Source organism: Somniosus microcephalus, chromosome 4, assembly GCF_052327205.1.
Source record: "Somniosus microcephalus isolate GS21.2 chromosome 4, FLI_Smic_1.0, whole genome shotgun sequence".
Taxonomy (NCBI): Eukaryota; Metazoa; Chordata; class Chondrichthyes; order Squaliformes; family Somniosidae; genus Somniosus; species Somniosus microcephalus.
The window spans coordinates 50986173-51004314 of NC_140990.1; positions in this window are offsets into that span (position 1 = coordinate 50986173).

Consider the following 18142-nt stretch of genomic DNA (forward strand, 5'->3'; position numbering starts at 1 on the left):
TCCCGTTGGGGAAGAAGCAAAAGCGCGGGAGGCGCCATTTTATTCCATTGGGGAAGAAGCAAAAGCGCGGGAGACGCCATTTTAAATCGCCCAAGTTGCCAAAAAGTGGCAGTATCACTGCTTTCGACAACGAGGAAGAAGACTGGACCACGTATGTAGAAAGAATCGAAGTGTACTGCAAGGCAAATGAGGTGGCCGATGGAAAGAGGGCATCGGTATTATTAAATCTGATGGGTGCGAATACGTACGGCCTATTGCGGAATTTAATTACCCCAGCTAAACCAATGGAGAAAAGTTTTGAGGAGATTGTTCATATCTTACAGGAACACCTAAGGCCTACACCACTGCTGATAGCAGAAAGATTCAAGTTCCATAAAAGAAACCAGCACAAAGTTGAGAGCAGTGCTGAATATCTTACGGAACTACGCAAGTTATCGAAGCACTGCCAGTTCGGAGCAGGACTGGCAGAAACCTTACGGGATAAGTTTGTCTGCGGGCTCCAGAGTGAAGGAACCCAGAAAGGACTACTTTCAAAAAAGGACCTGACGCTAGAACAGGCTTTCAGCGTGGTAGTATCCTACGAAGCAGCAGCACGGGGAGCTGCGGAAATACAACAGAAACCACAAGAATACAGCGCTAACGAAATGGTGTATGGAGCCGAAAAGTGCTATCGCTGCGGCAGAACAACCCATGAGCAGAAGGACTGGTTTAAAGACAAAATATGCAGGCAATGTGGAAAAATGGGACATATAGCGAGAGTCTGCAGGTCGGGAAAGAAGACCAACACGACAAGAACTACTAAGGAACAGTACAGGAAAGTAAAGAAACTGACAGATAGTAGTTCCGAAGATCAGGAGAGTGATAAGGACTCCGGGAGCAGGCGACTAAGTTTAAAATTACACAACGTGATCGCAAAAGAAGATCACTGAACCATTTGGGTCACCCTCATGATAGCAGGGTCCCCAGTGAAGATGGAATTGGACACAGGATCAGCCCTAACTGTCATGAATCGATGAGACTATGAGCGGCTATTCTCACACATACCCTTAAAGGACACGTCCATTGTATTGAAGGCATACACGGGGCAAAAGGTCTACCCCAGAAGAAAAATAAGGGTGCCAGTTGAATATAACGGAAAGGAAACACAGAAACTATACTTGTATATACTACGAGATGGAGGACCGCCATTATTGGGACGTGAATGGATCCGAAGACTACAATTGGATTGGCATTCCATTCTGGCACTAACTGTGACTGACAAAAAAGATGATGACGTCGCACCTGGACGTGTCACAAATTCTATCTGACGCGGAAGAGGTGTTCCAACAAGGACTTGGGACTCTAAAAGAAGTAAAGGCAACCATAAAGATTGAGGATAACGCAACCCCAAAATTTTTCAAGGCCAGACCGGTGCCATACGCGATACGCCCAGCTGTGGAAGCTGAACTGGAGAGTCTGGAGCGTTCGGAGGTGCTGTCTAAGGTGGACTGGAGCGAGTGGGCCACACCCATCGTTCCTGTAATGAAGAAAGCATTGAGCAGCACGCCTGGGGAGCCAAGGAAGGTTCGCATCTGTGGGGACTTCAAGGTGACTGTGAACCCAGTCCTGCACACAGTACCGTATCCGCTTCCGCGGAGAGAAGATACTTTCACCTCACTATCTGGAGGGAAACGTTTTACAAAGATTGACCTGGCTCAAGCGTATCTACAAATGGAGGTGGAAGAAGCATCTAGGAAATACCTCATGATAAACACTCACAAAGGCCTTTACCAATACAATCAACTGGTATTTGGGGTAGCATCAGCCCCGGCTATGTGGCAGAGGGCAATGGAACAAGTCCAGCAAGGGATCCCAGGGAGCCAGTGTTATTTGGATGACATCCTGGTTATGGGCGAAAATGACAATGAACACCTTGCCAACCTGGAACAGGTGCTCACGAGATTGCAGGAATATGGGCTATGAGCCAACTGTCCCAAATGTGAGTTCTTCAGGAGACAAATCTCGTATTCACAGAATCACAGAAACCCCACAGTGCAGATAGAGGCCATTTCGGCCCATCGAGCCTGCACCGACACATATCCCACCCAATCCCCGTAACCCCACGTATTTAATCCCCCTAACACTAAGGGTCAATTTATCATAGCCAATCAACCTAACCTGCACGATTGATGAGGAAGGGTTGCATAAGTCGCCGGACAAGATTGAGGCTGTAGTCAAGGCTCCAGCACCAGAAAATGTGTCGCAACTGAGGTCGTTCCTCGGGTTGGTGAACTACTATCATAAATTCTTGCCAAATTTATCTACAATTCTGCACCCACTGAACGCCCTCCTTCAAACTGGTGTAACATGGAAATGGAGTGATGAGTGTAAGCGTGCCTTTCAGGAATGTAAATGCCAAATCACTTCAAAAGAAGTATTGGCCCACTACAACCCAACACTACCGATTCGGTTGGCATGTGATGCGGCACCTTACGGCATTGGAGCGGTGCTGTCAAACAAATTCCGTGATGGCTCAGAGAGGCCAATAGCTATTGCATCGCGCTCGCTAACCTCAGCCGAGCGTAACTACGCCCAGATTGACAGGGAGGCCCTCAGCCTGGTGTGGGGGGTGAAGAAGTTCAATCACTATCTGCACGGGCAGAAATTCACCCTACTGACTATCATCAACACCTGGTCTCAATTTTTAACCCAAAGAAGGGCGTTCCGGTGATGACGGCGCAACGGCTGCAGAGATGGTCACTTTTTCTAGGGGCACATCAGTATGACATAGAGTACAAAGGTACGAAACAATATGGAAACGCTGATGGGCTGTCGCGCCTACCGTTGCCTACGGCGGAAGAAGCATCTGCAGTGGACCCTGTGGAGATATTCCATGCGACCATAGTCGAATGTTTGCCTGTTACAAACGCAAGTATTGAGAAGGAAACCCGAAATGACCCAACACACACTCGGGTCTATGATTTGACGGTGAAGGGATGGCCAGCATATGGTGGCTCACTGTTGCCAGCATTCTCACCAAGGAGGGAACAGCTGTCAGTGTGCCGGGGAACCTTGATGTGTGGATCCCGAGTGGTAATTCCACCCAAGTTGAGAGATAGAGTACTCAATGAGCTTCACGAGGGTCATCTGGGAGGGGTAAAAATGAAGAGCCTAGCCAGGGCGTTTGTGTGGCGGCCGGGAATCGATAAAGAAATCGAGGATATGACCAAGAGATGCACAGGATGCCAGAAGGTCCAAAACGCTCCACCACAGGCCCCGCGACATCCATTGGAGTGGCCCTCATCTCCATGGCAACGGGTACACATTGATTTCGCTGGTCCATTTATGGACTCAATGTTTCTAATCGCTGTGGATGCCCATTCGAAATGGCCAGAGGTCATTAAAATGTCCTCCACCACTACGGAGAAAACTATTGCAGTCCTAAGGACCATCTTCGCCAGGAATGGGTTACCAGAACAGATCTGTTCCGACAATGGCCCACAGTTTGTGTCTGAGGATTTCCGGAGGTTCCTGAAGAATAATGGGGTGAAACATTACACATCTGCCCCATATCATCCAGCCACAAATGGATTGGCTGAGAGGTTTGTTCAGACCTTTAAAAAGGCCATAAAGGCAATGTATAATGACGACATACCACTGCAACACAAGGTGGATAACTTCCTGTTTGCTTACCGGAATGTGACACATGCAGTAACCAACCAAACTCCAGCCGTACTGTTTTTCAACCGGAGACTAAGATGTCGCTTGGATTTGCTCAAAACAAACATAAGACGAGATGTTGAGGATAAGCAGTTCCAGCACATAAATGAGAAGCCAACTAGGAGCTTCAAGATAGGGCAACCAGTCTTGGCCCGTGACTACCGAACAGAAAAATGGCCGCCAGGCACGATATGCACACAGCAGGGACCACTAATGTACACAGTGGATGTTGGAGAGAGCATCGTGAGACGCCATGCTGACCAGATTCTAGAGTCACAGGAACAAGCCAAACCTGTACCACAAGCATGTGCACCTGGTAATGAGCCCGAAGTACAGATTGCGTCTACCTCAGAAGCAGGGGTATTGGAAGCTGATGAACCAACCAATGACAATGAGCCAGAATTGACTCCACCGTCAGAACAGGATCCTCGAGAAAGGCGCTATCCAGTCCGGATCAGGAAGCCTCCTCAAAGACTGAACTTATAAATGACTATTTCAGTTGATGTATATATTACTGACAAAATTGTAATTGTAATTAGTTATTATTTAGTTGTTAAATGAATGTTATGTACTGTTTATCTAAAAGGGGAGGAATTGTTGTGTATGTAACTTTACGGGAATAACTGGTCTTAGACTGCAGTACCGGCAGTGACCACCCCTGTATAAAAGGCCCTAGCAGGCTTCTGTAGTTCCAGTTTCAAGCTGCCTCTTGTTCAGTAAAGTACCTGTTAACTGTTCTCCCGAAGTCCGTGTATTATTGAAGCGCGGACTTTACACATCACTTCGCACTTCTCATTTAATTTCATCTGCCTTGTGTCTGCTCATTTCACAGTCTGTCTCTGTCCTTCTGAAGTCTGCTACTACTATGCTCACTATTTACTACGTTGCCAAGTTTTCTATCATCCGTAAACTTCAAACTTGTCCACCTATACCCAAGTCCAGGTCAGTTATATATAACAAGAAAAGCAGTGGTCCTAATCCCGACCCCTGGGGGAACCCACTGCATACTTCCCTCCAGTCAGAAAAACATCCCTCAGCACTGCTCACTGTCTCCTCTCGCTTAGACAATTATACCCAAATTACCATCAGCCCTTTAATTCCCTGTGCTTCTATTTTCTGAGTAAGTCTCTTATGTGGTACTTTATCAAATGTCTTTTGAAAGTCCATATATACAACATCTACTGCACTAGCTTCATCAACCCTCTGTTACTTCATCAAAGAACTCAATCAGGTTAGTCAGACACGATTTACCTTTAACAAATCCATACTGACTGCCCCTTATTAACCCATGCTTCTCCAAGTGAGAATTAATTTTGTCCTTGACAATGGTCTCTAGTCGTTCACCCATCACTGACATTAGACTGATTGGCCTGTAGTTACCAGGTTTAACCCTCCCCTTTTTCAAACAGGGTGTAACATTTGCAATCCTCCAGTCTTCTGGCACCACTCCCATATATTGAGGGAGATTGAAAGATTGTGGTCGGAGCTTCTGCTATCTCCACCCTAGCTTCCCTCAGCAATCTAGGATGCATTGCATCTGGACCGGGTGACTTGTTAAGTTTGAGTGATGACAACCTATTTAGCGCCTCCTTTCTATCCATTTTTATCCTATCCATAAGAAAATAAGAAATAGGAGCAGGAGTAGGCCAATCGGCCCCTCGAGCCTGCTCCGCCATTCAACAAGATCATGGCTCACCTGATCCTAACTGCCAATCCACTATTACAGAACCATCTCCTGAATCTAACAGAATTAGACACACAAAATAGGAGCAGGATCAGGCTACACGGCCCCTGGGCCCGCTCCGCTACCCACAGGGCCATGACCGATCCGAACCTAGACTCATGTCCAAATTCCTGCCCGCTCCCCGTAACCCTTAATTCCCTTTACTTCTAGGAAACTGTCTATTTCTGTTTTAAATTTATGTAATGATGTAGCTTCTACAGCTTTTTGGGGCAGCATATTCCATGGACCTATCACCCTCTGAGTGAAGTAGTTCCTCCTCATCTCAGTTTTGAAAGAGCAGCCCCTTATTCTAAGACTATGCCCCCTAGTTCTAGTTTCACCCATCATCAGGAACATATTCCCTGCATCCACCCGATCCAACCCCTTCACAATCTTATATGTTTCAATAAGATCGCCTCTCATTCTTCTGAACTCCAATGAGTAGAGTCCCAATCTACTCAACCTCTCCTCATATGTCCATCCCCTCATCCCTGGGATTAACCGAGTGAACCTTTGTACTGACTCGAGAGCAAGTATGTCCTTTCTTAAGTATGGACACCAAAACTGTACGCAGTATTCCAGGTGCGGTCTCACCAATACCTTGTACAACTGAAGCAATACCTCCCTATTTTTATATTCTATCCCCCTAACAATGAAAGCCAACATTCCATTGGCCTTCTTAATCACTTGCTGCACCTGCATACTAACCTTTTGAGTTTCGTGCACCAGGACCCCCAGATCCCTTTGTACTTCAGTACTTTCCAGTTTCTTGCCATTAAGATAATAACTTGCTCTACGATTTTTCCGGCCAAAGTGCATAACCTCACACTTTCCAGTATTGTATTCCATCTGCCAAATCTCTGCCCACTTACTTAGCCTGTCTATGTCCCCTTGAAGGTTTTTTATGTCCTCCTCACTCACTACTTTCCCCCCATCTTAGTATCATCTGCAAACTTTGATACGTTACACTCGGTCCCCTCCTCCAAATCGTTAATGTAGATTGTAAAGAGTTGGGGACCCAGCACTGACCCCTGCGGAACACCACTAGTTACTGATTGCCAGTCTGAGAATGAACCATTTATCCCAACTCTCTGCCTTCTGTTAGATAGCCAATCCTCTATCCATGCCAGAATATTACCCCCAATCCCGTGATTTTTTATCTTAAGCAATAATCTTTTGTGTGGCACCTTGTCAAATGCCTTTTGGAAGTCTAAATACACTACGTCCACTGGTCCCCCTTTATCCACCCTATATGTTACTTCCTCAAAGAATTCCAGCAAATTTGTCAAACATGACTTCCCCTTCATAAAACCATGCTGACTTTGTCCTATTAAATTATGATTATCCAAATGTCCTGTTACTGTCTCCTTATTAATGGACTCCAAAATTTTACCTACCACAGATGTTAGGCTAACTATAGTTTCCAGCCTTCTGTCTACTGCCCTTTTTAAATAAGGGTGTTACATTAGCAGTTTTCCAGTCTGCCGGGACCATTGCCGAGTCCAGGGAGTTTTGGAAAATTATTACCAATGCATCCACAATCCCTACCACTTCCCGCAAGACCCTCGGATGTAAGCCATCAGGTTCAGATGATTTATCCGCCTTGAGTCCCATTATTTTACCGAGTACCACTTCCTTAGTGATTTTGATCGTGTTTAGCTCCTCCCCCCCCCCCCCCCATAGCCCCCTGTTTGTCCAGTGTTGGGATATTCTTAGTGTCTTCTACTGTAAAGACTGATATAAAATATTCATTCAGTGTTTTTGCCATCTCCATATTTCCCACCATTAATTTCCCGGTCTCATCCTCTAAGGGACCAACATTTACTTTAGCCACCCTTTTTCTTTTTATATAACTATAAAAACTCTTACTATCTGTTTTTATATTTTTTGCTAATTTACTTTCATAATCTATCTTCCCTTTCTTAATCCATCTTTTTGTTATTTTTTGCTGTCTTTTAAAGTTTTCCCAATCCTCTATCCTCCCACTAGATTTGGCTACCTTATATGCCCTTGTTTTTAGTCGAATACTATCCTTAATTTCTTTACTTAGCCACGGATGGCTGTCTTTTCTTTTACACCCTTTTCTTCTCAGTGGAATATATTTTTTTTGGAAGTTGTAAAATAACTCCTTAAATGTACACCACTGATCATGTATTGTCTTACCCTTTAATCTATTTTCCCAATCCACTCTACTCAATTCCGCTCTCATACCTTCATAGTCTCCTTTATTCAAGCTTAGCACGCTTGTTTGAGATCCAACCTTCTCACCCTCTAATTGAATATGGAATTCAACCATGTTATGGTCACACATTCCAAGGGGATCCTTTACTAAGACATTTTTAATTAATCCTGTCTCGTTACACAGGACCAGATCTAAGGTTGCTTGCCCCCTGGTCAGTTCAGTTACATACTGCTCAAGAAACCCATCCCTAATACACTCAATGAACTCATCCTCAAGGCAGCCCTGCCCAATTTGATTTGTCCAATTAATATGATAGTTAAAATCCCCCATAATTATAGATGTTCCCTTATTACAAGCATCAACTATTTCCTGATTGATACTCCGTCCAACAGAGTTGCCACAGTTCGGAAGCCTATAGACTACGCCCACTAGTGTTTTTTTCCCCTTATTATTCCTTACCTCCACCCAAACTGTTTCATTGTCCTGATCTTTTGACCCAATATCATTTCTCTGTATTACAGTGATTCCTTCCTTTATTAACATAGCCACCCCACCTCCCCTTCCTTCCTGCCTGTCCTTCCTGATCGTTAAATAACCTGGTATGTTTAATTCCCAGGCATTGTCACCCTGCAGCCATGTTTCTGTAATGGCCACAAGATCATACCCATATGTAGTTATTTGTGCCATTAACTCATCTATTTTGTTACGAATGCTACGTGCATTCAGATAGAGAACTTTCAAAGATGTTTTGTGACACTTAGTTCCTGCTTTTGCCCTTTTTATTACTTTACCTTTTACTCCATACCTTCTGCCCCTTCCTGACATGCTCTGGTTTTTAATTTCCCCACTGCTACCTAAGTCTATGACCTTCTCTGTTGTCATTTGTATTATTTGCTCTCTGGGAACCTCCCCCCCACTAGTTAGTTTAAAGCCCTCTCTACAGCCCTAGTTATATGATCCGCCAGGACTCTAGTCCCAGCACTGGCCAAGTGAAGCCCATCCCAACGGAACAGCTCCCTCCTGCCCCAGTACTGGTGCCAGTGTCCCAGGAAGCAAAACCCATTTCTCCCACACCAGTCTTTGAGCCACGCATTTAACTCTCTAATTTTATTTGTCCTAGCCAAATTCGCTCGTGGCTCAGGTAATAATCCAGAGATTATTACCCTTGTGGTTCTGCTTTTTAATTTGGCCCCTAGCTGCTCAAACTCCCTCAGCAGAACCTCCTTCCTTGTCCTATCTATGTCATTGGTACCAACATGGACCACAACAACTGGTTCCTCCCCCTCCCACTCCAAGTTTCTCTCCAGTCCAGAGGAGATGTCCTTAACCCTGGCACCGGGCAGGCAACACAGCCTTCGGGACTCTCGCTCTCAGCTGCAGAGAACTCTATCTATCCCCCTAACGATACTATCCCCTACCACTACAACATTTCTTTTAACTCCCCCCACTTGAATGGCCCCCCGCTCCACGGTGCTGTGGCCAGATTGCTCATCCTCCCCGCAGTCCCTGTTCCCATCCTCACAGGGAGTAAGAGCCTCGAACCTGTTGGACAAGTGCAAGGGTTGCGGCTCCTCCAACACTACCTCCTGGATCCCCGTACCTGCCTCACTTCTAGTCACACCATCCTGACCCTGGCCACGGACTACATCTGAATTAATTAATCTAATTGGTGTGACTACCTCCTGATACACAGAGTCCAGGTAACTCTCCCCCTCCCTAATGTGTCTCAGTGTTTGAAGCTCGGACTCCAGCTCTTCAACACGGAGCCGGAATTCCTCGAGCAGCCAACACTTACTGCAAATGTGATCACCGTGAGCATCAATGGTGTCCACCAGCTCCCACATATTGCAGCAGCAACACATCGCCTGATCTCCCATTCTATGTAATTAATTAAATTTATTAATATTATTCTTAAATACCCTCTGCCTCGATTCTAGATGGTGAATATCACACCTTAGAAACTATAAACCAAAGAGATTTAAGCTTAAAAAGGGAGAAATACTTACCAACCAATCACTTACCTGCTTTCTGGTGATGTCACACTTGGATTACTTTTTACCTCTCTCCTTCCCTCCGAGTTCCCAGACTGGAGACTGGTGAACCTTACCTGGTCTCTGGGACTTTTATAGCCCCGCTCTGCCGCTCGAGATTCCCGCCGATGCACTGAGGCCTTACCTGGGTCTCTGGGACTTTTATAGCCCCGCTGCTGCCACTCAGGATTCCCGCTGACTGCTGCTGCTCAGGATTCCAATTTCTCTACTTCCCCCCTCCTGTGACATTAACTTCATCCTCTTTTGTGAAGACAGATGCTAAGTACTCATTCAGTACCTCAGCCACGCTCTCTGCCTCCGTATGATGAGCTCCTATTTGGTCCCTAATCGGCCCCACCATTCCTTTAACTATCCTTTTACTTTTCATATGTTTAGAAAAGATTTTTGGGTTCTCTTTTATGTTACCTGCTAATCTTTTCTCATATTCTCTCTTTGCCCTTCTTATATCCTGTTTCAATTTCCCCCGCACTCTCTGTATTCTGCCTGGTTTTTGACTGTATTCTGTACCTGACATTTGTTGTAAACCTCCTTTTTCTGTTTTATTCTAACCTCGATGTCCTTTGACATCGGGAGCTCTAGCATTGGATGCCCCATCTTTCCTCCTTATGGGAATATGCTTGGTTTGTACCCAAACTATCTCAGCCTTGAAGGCCTGCCATTGGTCATTCACTGTTTTCCTGGACAATCTTTGTTTCCAGTCCACCTGTGCTCAATCCCTTCTCAAATCACTGAAATTGGCTCTCTTCCAGCTGGGTATTTTCACCATTGATTTTATTTTGTCCCTTTCCATAACTGCTTTAAACCTAATGATATTGTGATCACTGTTAACCAGACCCCTCCTGCCCCAGAACTGATGAGAGACCCTTTAAATGTTCTGACTGTGCAAAGAGGTTTCAGAGTTCATCCAACCTGCTGAGTCACCAGCGAGTTCACACAGATCCTCAAAGACAGGAAGATGTTTTAGAAAGGCTGGTGGCACTAAAAGTTCGCAGCCATCTCAGAGTAGTGTCCCTTTAATTACAATCACACAAAACAAGGAGAATCGCTGTCCCTTTAACTACCACAAATCCCTGTGTGGAGGAGAGGGGGAGATACAGTCTGTCCCAGTAACTGTCGCAGAACAGAATTAACGACCCTGTCCCATAAGGGCTTGACCCTCCCCCACTCCCTGCTTTTCCTCAAGTGTCTCATCCTTAAAATTCTCATCCTTGTTTTCAAATCCATGCATGGACTTGCCCCTCCCTATCTCTGTAATCTCTTCCAGCCCCACAACCCTCCCGAGATATCTGCGCTCCTCTAATTCTGGCCTCTTGAGCATCCCCGATTTTAATCGCTCCACCATTGGTGGCCGTGCCTTCAGTCGCCTGGGCCCTAAGCTCTGGAATTCCCTCCCTAAACCTCTCCATCTCTCTACCTCTCTCTCCTTCTTTAAGATGCTCCTTAAAACCTACCTCTTTGACCAAGCTTTTGGTCATCTGCCCGAATATCTCCTTATGTGGCTTGGTGTCAAATTTTGTTTTATAACAATCCTGTGAAGAGCCTTGGGACGTTTTACTACTTTAAAGGCGCTTTATAAATACAAGTGGTTGTTGTTGTTTCCTGAAACTAATAATAAATTCCCCAGAGGGAAAAAAACTTGTCCTTTTACTCCCAAATATTAGAAAGTTTGTGCCACAGAAGCACGGGGTTTATCTGCTTTTATTGATGAATTTAAAAAGTCTCTATTAAAACCTGAGCCAGTGTGTTGTGAGACAAAGAGCCTTGTGTCCAATAAGGGGACTAAAGGCCCACAGCCTCCCCTGGCCCCGGGCCCTGAACAAGGGATTGGAGAAACAACAACAGAAAATGCTGGAAAAACTCAGCAGGTCCGGCAACATCCGTGGGGAGAAATTAGAGTCAACGTTTCGGGTCTAACCCTTTTTCAAACTGGAAAGGAAATAAAATAAAAAGGCTATAAAAGGCTCCAGAGACCAGGTAAGGCCTCAGAGCGTCGGCGGGAAACTCGAGCGGCAGAGCGGGGCTATAAAAGGCTCCAGAGACCAGGTAAGGTGCACTAATCTCCGAACTCGGAACTCAAAGGGAAGGAGAGACGTGAAAAGAAATCGAAGTGTGACGTCACTAGAAAGCAGGTAAGTGGCTGGTTGGTGAGCATTTCTCTCTTTTTGAACTTAAACTCTGTGGTTTATAGTTTCTAAGGTGTGATATTCATCATCTAGTTTGTTTGTAAACCAGAGCCCTTAAATATATCATTTAGCTGTAAGGTAACTTCAATTCTGCGGTTTATATTTTCTAGGGTCTCTCTGGTGTAGCGGGGACTTCTGCCATACAAGCGCCCTAGAGTATATCTTTAATTGGTGGTATTGAATTAATTTAAATTAATTAAAAGGTAAGTCATGTCAGGACAGCCCAGCCCCGTGTTAGGCTCCACCTGTGCTATGTGGGATTTCAGGGACGCTGCCGGTGTCCCTGATGACCATGTGTGCTGGAAATGTATCCAGCTGCAGCTACTAGCAGACCGCATTGAGGCGCTGGAGCTGCGGATGGATGAGTTTTGGAGCATTCGCGATGCTGAGAAGGTCGTGGATAACACGTTTAGTGAGTTGGTCACACCGCAGGTAAGGGCTGCACAGGCAGAAGGGAAATGGGTGACCATCAGGCGGAGCAGTAGAAGCAGGCAGGTAGTGCAGGGGACCCCTGTGGCCATCCCCCTCTCAAATAGGTATACCGATTTGGATACTGTTGAGGGGGATGACTTACCAGGGGAAGGCAGCAGCAGCCAACTTCCTGGCACCAGAGGTGCTTCTGCTGCTCAGGAAGGGAGAAAAAAAGAGTGGGAGAGCAATAGTGGTAGGGGATTCTATCGTAAGGGGAACAGATAGGTGCTTCTGTGGCCATAGACGTGACTCCAGGATGGTTTGTTGCCTCCCTGGTGCCAGGGTCAAGGATGTCACTGAATGGCTGCAGGGCATTCTGAAGGGGGAGGGTGAACAGGCAGAGGTCGTGGTTCACATTGGGACCAACGACATGGGTAGGAAGAGGGATGAGGTCCTGCAGCAAGAATTTAGGGAGCTAGGTAGCAGATTAAAGAGCAGGACCTCAAAGGTTGTAATTTCTGGATTACTCCCGGTGCCACGTGCTAGTGAATATAGGAATAGGAGGATAGAGCAGATGAATGCGTGGCTAAAGAGTTGGTGCAGGACGAAGGGCTTTAGTTTTCCTGGATCACTGGGTCTGCTTCTGGGGAAGGTGGGACTTGTACAAGTCGGACGGGTTGCACCTGAACTAGAACGGGACAAATATCCTTGCGGGGAGGTTTGCTAGCACTGTTGGGGGGTGGGGGGGTTAAACTAACTTGGCAGGGGGATGGGATACAGAGAGGAGCTATAATAGGGGGTGATGTACAGCCAAATATAGAGGAAAAAACAAGTCAGCTTGGAAGACAGAGCAAATATGTAATGGCACAAGGGAGTAGGGCAAGGCTGGATGGCATTTATTTTAATGCAAGGAGTCTTGCGAATAAGGTGGCTGAACTGAAGGTGTTGATGAACACATGGGAGTATGATATTGTTGCTATTACGGAGACATGGTTGAGGGAGGGGCAAGACTGGCAGCTCAATATTCTGGGGTATAGAATCTTCAGGCAAGACAGAGGGGGGGCGGTTAAAAGAGGAGGGGGTGTCGCAATATTAATTAAGGAGTCAATTACTGCTGTAAAGAGGGATGGTGTGGAGATGCCGGTGTTGGACTGGGATGAACAAATGTAAGAAGTCACACAACACCAGGTTATAATCCCAACAGCTTTATTTGAAATCACAAGCTGTCAGAGTGCTGCTCCTTCATCAGGTGAAGTGGAGAGATGCATAAAGACACAGCTTATATAATCAGAGAATAATGCCAGATAATTACAGGTAATCTTTCTAACTGCCATTTATCACACCTCGGCAGAGAGATAATCACAGCAATCAAAGGTGTGAATGGTGTCCAAACAGGTCAGTCAGGAAAACATTACATCAAAGAACAATGAGGTGGGGTCACAAGGGGTCAAATGTTGCAGATGCTGGGGTCTGTATGAAAAACAAAAAAACACAAAAGACTTTTTTTTGCTGGAAATCACAGCAGGTCCAGCTGCATCTGTGTAGAGGGAACAAGCCAACGACGACTCGAGTCTGGATGACCCTACGTCAGGTGGGGTTACAAGTAGCGTGACATGAACTGAAGATCCCGGTTCAGGCCGTCCTCATGGGTGCGGAACTTGGCTATCAGTTTCTGCTCGACGATTTTGCGTTGTCGTGTGTCTCGAAGGCCGCCTTGGAGAATGCTTACTCAAAGATCGGAGGCTGAAAGTCCTTGACTGCTGAAGTGTTCCCTGACTGGGAGGGAACACTCCTGCCTGGCGATTGTTGTGCGGTGTCCGTTCATCCGTTGTCGCAGTGTCTGCATGGTCTCGCCGATGTACCATGCTCCGGGGCATCCTTTCCTGCAACGTATGAGGCAGACAACATTGGCCGAGTCACATGAGTATGTACCATGTACCTGGTGGGTGGTCTCCTCATGTGTGATGATGGTATCTGTATTGATGATCTGGCATGTCTTGCAGAGGTTGCCGTGGCAGGGTTGTGTGGTGTCGTGGTCGCTGTTCCCCTGAAAGCTGGGTAATTTGTTGCGAAAGATGGTCTGTTTGAGGTTAGGCGGCTGTTTGAAGGCGAGTAGTAGAGGCGTGGGGATGGCCTTAGTGAGGTGTTCATCATCATCGATGACATGTTGAAGGCTGTGAAGAACATAGCGTAGTTTCTCCGCTCCGGGGAAGTACTGGACGACCAAGGGTACTCTGTTGGTTGTGTCCCATGTTTGTCTTCTGAGGAGGTCTATGCGATTTTTTGCTGTGGCCTGTCGGAACTGTCGATCAACGACTCAAGCGTCATATCCCGTTCTTACGAGGGCGTCTTTCAGTGTCTCTAGGTGTCCATCGCGTTCCTCCTCATCTGAGCAGATCCTGTGTATTCGCAGGGCTTGTCCATAGAGGATGGCTTCTTTAATGTGGTTAGGGTGGAAGCTGGAGAAGTGGAGCATCATGAGGTTGTCCGTGGGCTTGCGGTAGAGTGAAGTGCTGAGGTGTCCGTCTTTGATGGAAATTCGTGTGTCCAAGAATGAAACCGATTCTGAGGAGTAGTCCATGGTGAGTTTGATGGTGGGATGGAACTTGTTGATGTTATCGTGTAGTCTTTTCAGTGATTCTTCGCCATGGGTCCATAGGAAGAAAATGTTGTCGATGAATCTGGTGTATAGCATTGATTGGAGGTCCTGTGCAGCGAAGAAGTCTTGCTCGAACTTGTGCATGAAGATATTGGCGTATTGGGGTGCGAATTTGGTCCCCATGGCTGTTCTGTGTGTTTGGGTAAAGAACTGGTTGTCGAAGGTGAAGACATTGTGGTCAAGGATGAAGCGGATGAGTTGTAGGATGGCATCTGGAGATTGGCTGTTATTGGTGTTGAGTACTGAGGCTGTCGCAGCGGTGCCGTCATTGTCGGGGATACTGGTGTAGAGTGCCGAGACGTCCATCGTGGCGAGAAGTGTTCCTGGTTCAACTGGTCCGTGGGTGCTGAGTTTCTTTAAGAAGTCTGTCGTGTCGCGACAGAAACTGGGGGTTCCCTGTACGATGGGTTTCAGGATGCCCTCGACGTATCCAGAGAGGTTCTCACACAGGGTTCCGTTGCCTGATACGATAGGACGTCCGGGTGTCTTGGCTTTGTGTATCTTTGGGAGGCAGTAGAAGTCTCCCACGCGGGGAGTACGTGGGATGAGAGTGCGTAGGATGCTTTGAAGGTCTGGATTGAAGGTCTTGATCAGTCTGTTGAGTTGACGGGTGTGTTCTTTGGTCAGATCTGCGGGTAGCTGTCTGTAGTGTTCCTGGTTGTCCAGTTGTCAGTATGCTTCTTTGCAATAGTCCTTTCTGTTCTGTATGATGATGGCTCCTCCTTTGTCTGCTGGTTTGATGACGATGTTGCAGTTGGTCTTGAGAGCGTGGATGGCGTTGCGTTGTGCTCGGGTGACATTCTGGACTGTCTTGTGAGTGCGGCTGATGAATCTGGCGTTGGTGCATCTCCTGACAGCTTGAGCATATATGTCAAGCTAAGGGCAGCGACCCTCCGGAGGGGTCCAATTTGACTCTTCTTCGGTTGCTGCACTGTGGATCCCTCTGTCTGCTGTTCCAGATCATTGATTGTCTCGTTGGGTTCGCTGCTGACATCTTGGGATTTGTGGAAGAATTCCCGGAGCCTCATTCTCCTGATAAATTCCTCTGTGTCTGCCACGAGAGGAGGCTTAAAAGTGGATAAATTCCCAGGCCCAGAGGAGATGTATCCCTGGCTGCTGTGTGAGGCAAAGGAGGAGATTGCAGGGGCTCTGACACAAATTTTCAAAACCTCTCTGGCCACAGGGATGTGCCAGAGGACTAGAGAACAGCTAACATAGTACCATTATTCAAGAAGGGTAGTAGGGATAAACCAGGGAATTACAGGCCAGTGAGCCTAACATCAGTGGTAGGGAAATTATTGGAAAAAATTCTGAGGGACTGAATTAGTCTCCACTTGGAGAGGCAAGGATTAATCAGGGATAGTCAGCATGGCTTTGTCAAGGGAAGATCATGTCTGACCAATTTGAATTTTTCGAGGGGTGACTAGGTGTGTGAATGAGGGTAGTGCAGTGGATGTGGTATACATGGATTTCAGTAAGGCTTTTGATAAAGTCCCGCATAGGAGACTGGTCAAGAAGAGCCCATGGGATCCAGGGTGCCTTGGCACATTGTATCCAAAACTGGCTTAGTGGCAGAGGGTGATGGTCGAAGGTTGTTTTTGTGACTGGAAGTCTGTGTCCAGTGGGGTACCGAGGGATCGGTGCTGGGTCCCTTGCTGTTTGTGGTCTACATTAACGATTTGGATGTGAATGTAAAATGTATGATCAGTAAGTTCACAGATGACACGAAAATTGGTGGGGTGGTAAATAGCGAGGAGGGTAGCCTCAGTCTGCAGGACGATATAGATGCGTTGGTCAGATGGGCGGAACAGTGGCAAATGGAATTTAACCCTGAAAAGTGTGAGGTGATGCATTTTGGAGGGACTAACAAGGCAAGGGAATACACAATGAATGGTAAGACCCTAGGAAAGACAGAGGATCAGAGGGACCTTGGTGTGCATGTACATAGATCCCTGAAGGCAGCAGGACAGGTAGATAAGGTGGTTAAAAAGGCATATGGGATACTTGCCTTCATTAGCCGAGGCCTAGAATATATGAGCAGGGAGGTTATGATGGAGCTGCACAAAACGCTGGTTTGGCCACAGCTGGAATACTGTGTGCAGTTCTGGTCGCCACACTATAGGAAGGATGTGATTGCTTTGGAGAGGGTGCAGAGGAGATTCACCAGGATGTTACCTGGGCTGGGGTGCTTCAGCTATGAAGAAAGACTGGACAGGCTGGGGTTGTTTTCCTTGGAGCGGAGAAGGCTGAGGGGGGACCTGATTGAGGTGTACAAAATTATGAGGGGCATAGATAGCGTAGATAGAAAGGAACTTTTTCCCTTAGTAGAGGGGTCAATAACAAAGGGGCATAGATTCAAGGTAAGGGGCAGGAGGTTTAGAGGGGATTTGAGGAAGAACTTTTTCACCCAGAGGGTGGTTGGAATCTGGAACTCACTGCCTGAAAGGGTGGTAGAGGCAGGAACCCTCACAACATTCAAGAAGCATTTGGATGAGTACTTGAAATGCCATAGCATACAAGGCTATGGACCAAATGCTGGAAAATGGGATTAGATTAGACAGGGCTTGATGGGCCGAAGGGCCTCTTCCTGTGCTGTACAGCTCTATGACTCTAAAATAGATCAAAGGTACGGCTGCGATAGAACAAAAGAAGTAAAAGAGACATCAGGAGGTATTCAAAACCAGACAAGATGGTAATAGGACAAGTGGAGACAAAAGACGGCAAGATTAGGTGTGAAGTGTACTGGCAGAAAGAGAGACAGCTGCCATGTGGGAGAGAGAAAAAAAAGGAAAGGGGGGGAAGGGATGATCCAAAACAAAGGGGTGGAAAAAAATATAAGTAAAAATGTAATGGGGGCTGAGGTTATGATCTGAAATTGTTGAACTCGATATTGAGTCAGGAAGACTGCAAAGTGCCTAATCGGAAGATGAGGTGCTGTTCCTCGAGTTTACGTTGAGCTTCCATGGAACAATGCAAGAGGCCAAGGACGGTGAGGCCCGAGTGGGAATGGAGCGGTGAATTAAAATGCCAGGTGACCGGAAGCTCGGGGTCACCCTTACAGACTGAACGGAGGTGTTCTGCAAAGCAGTCACCCAATCTGCATTTGGTCTCCCCAATGTAGAGGAGACGTCGCTGCCCTGCGGATCAGACAATCAGCCGGCACTAGTCCCGCCCCTCGGGCTCACCGATTGGTTGGAGGACCTGACCCGCTCGCTCCCTATTGGTCGGAAGCTC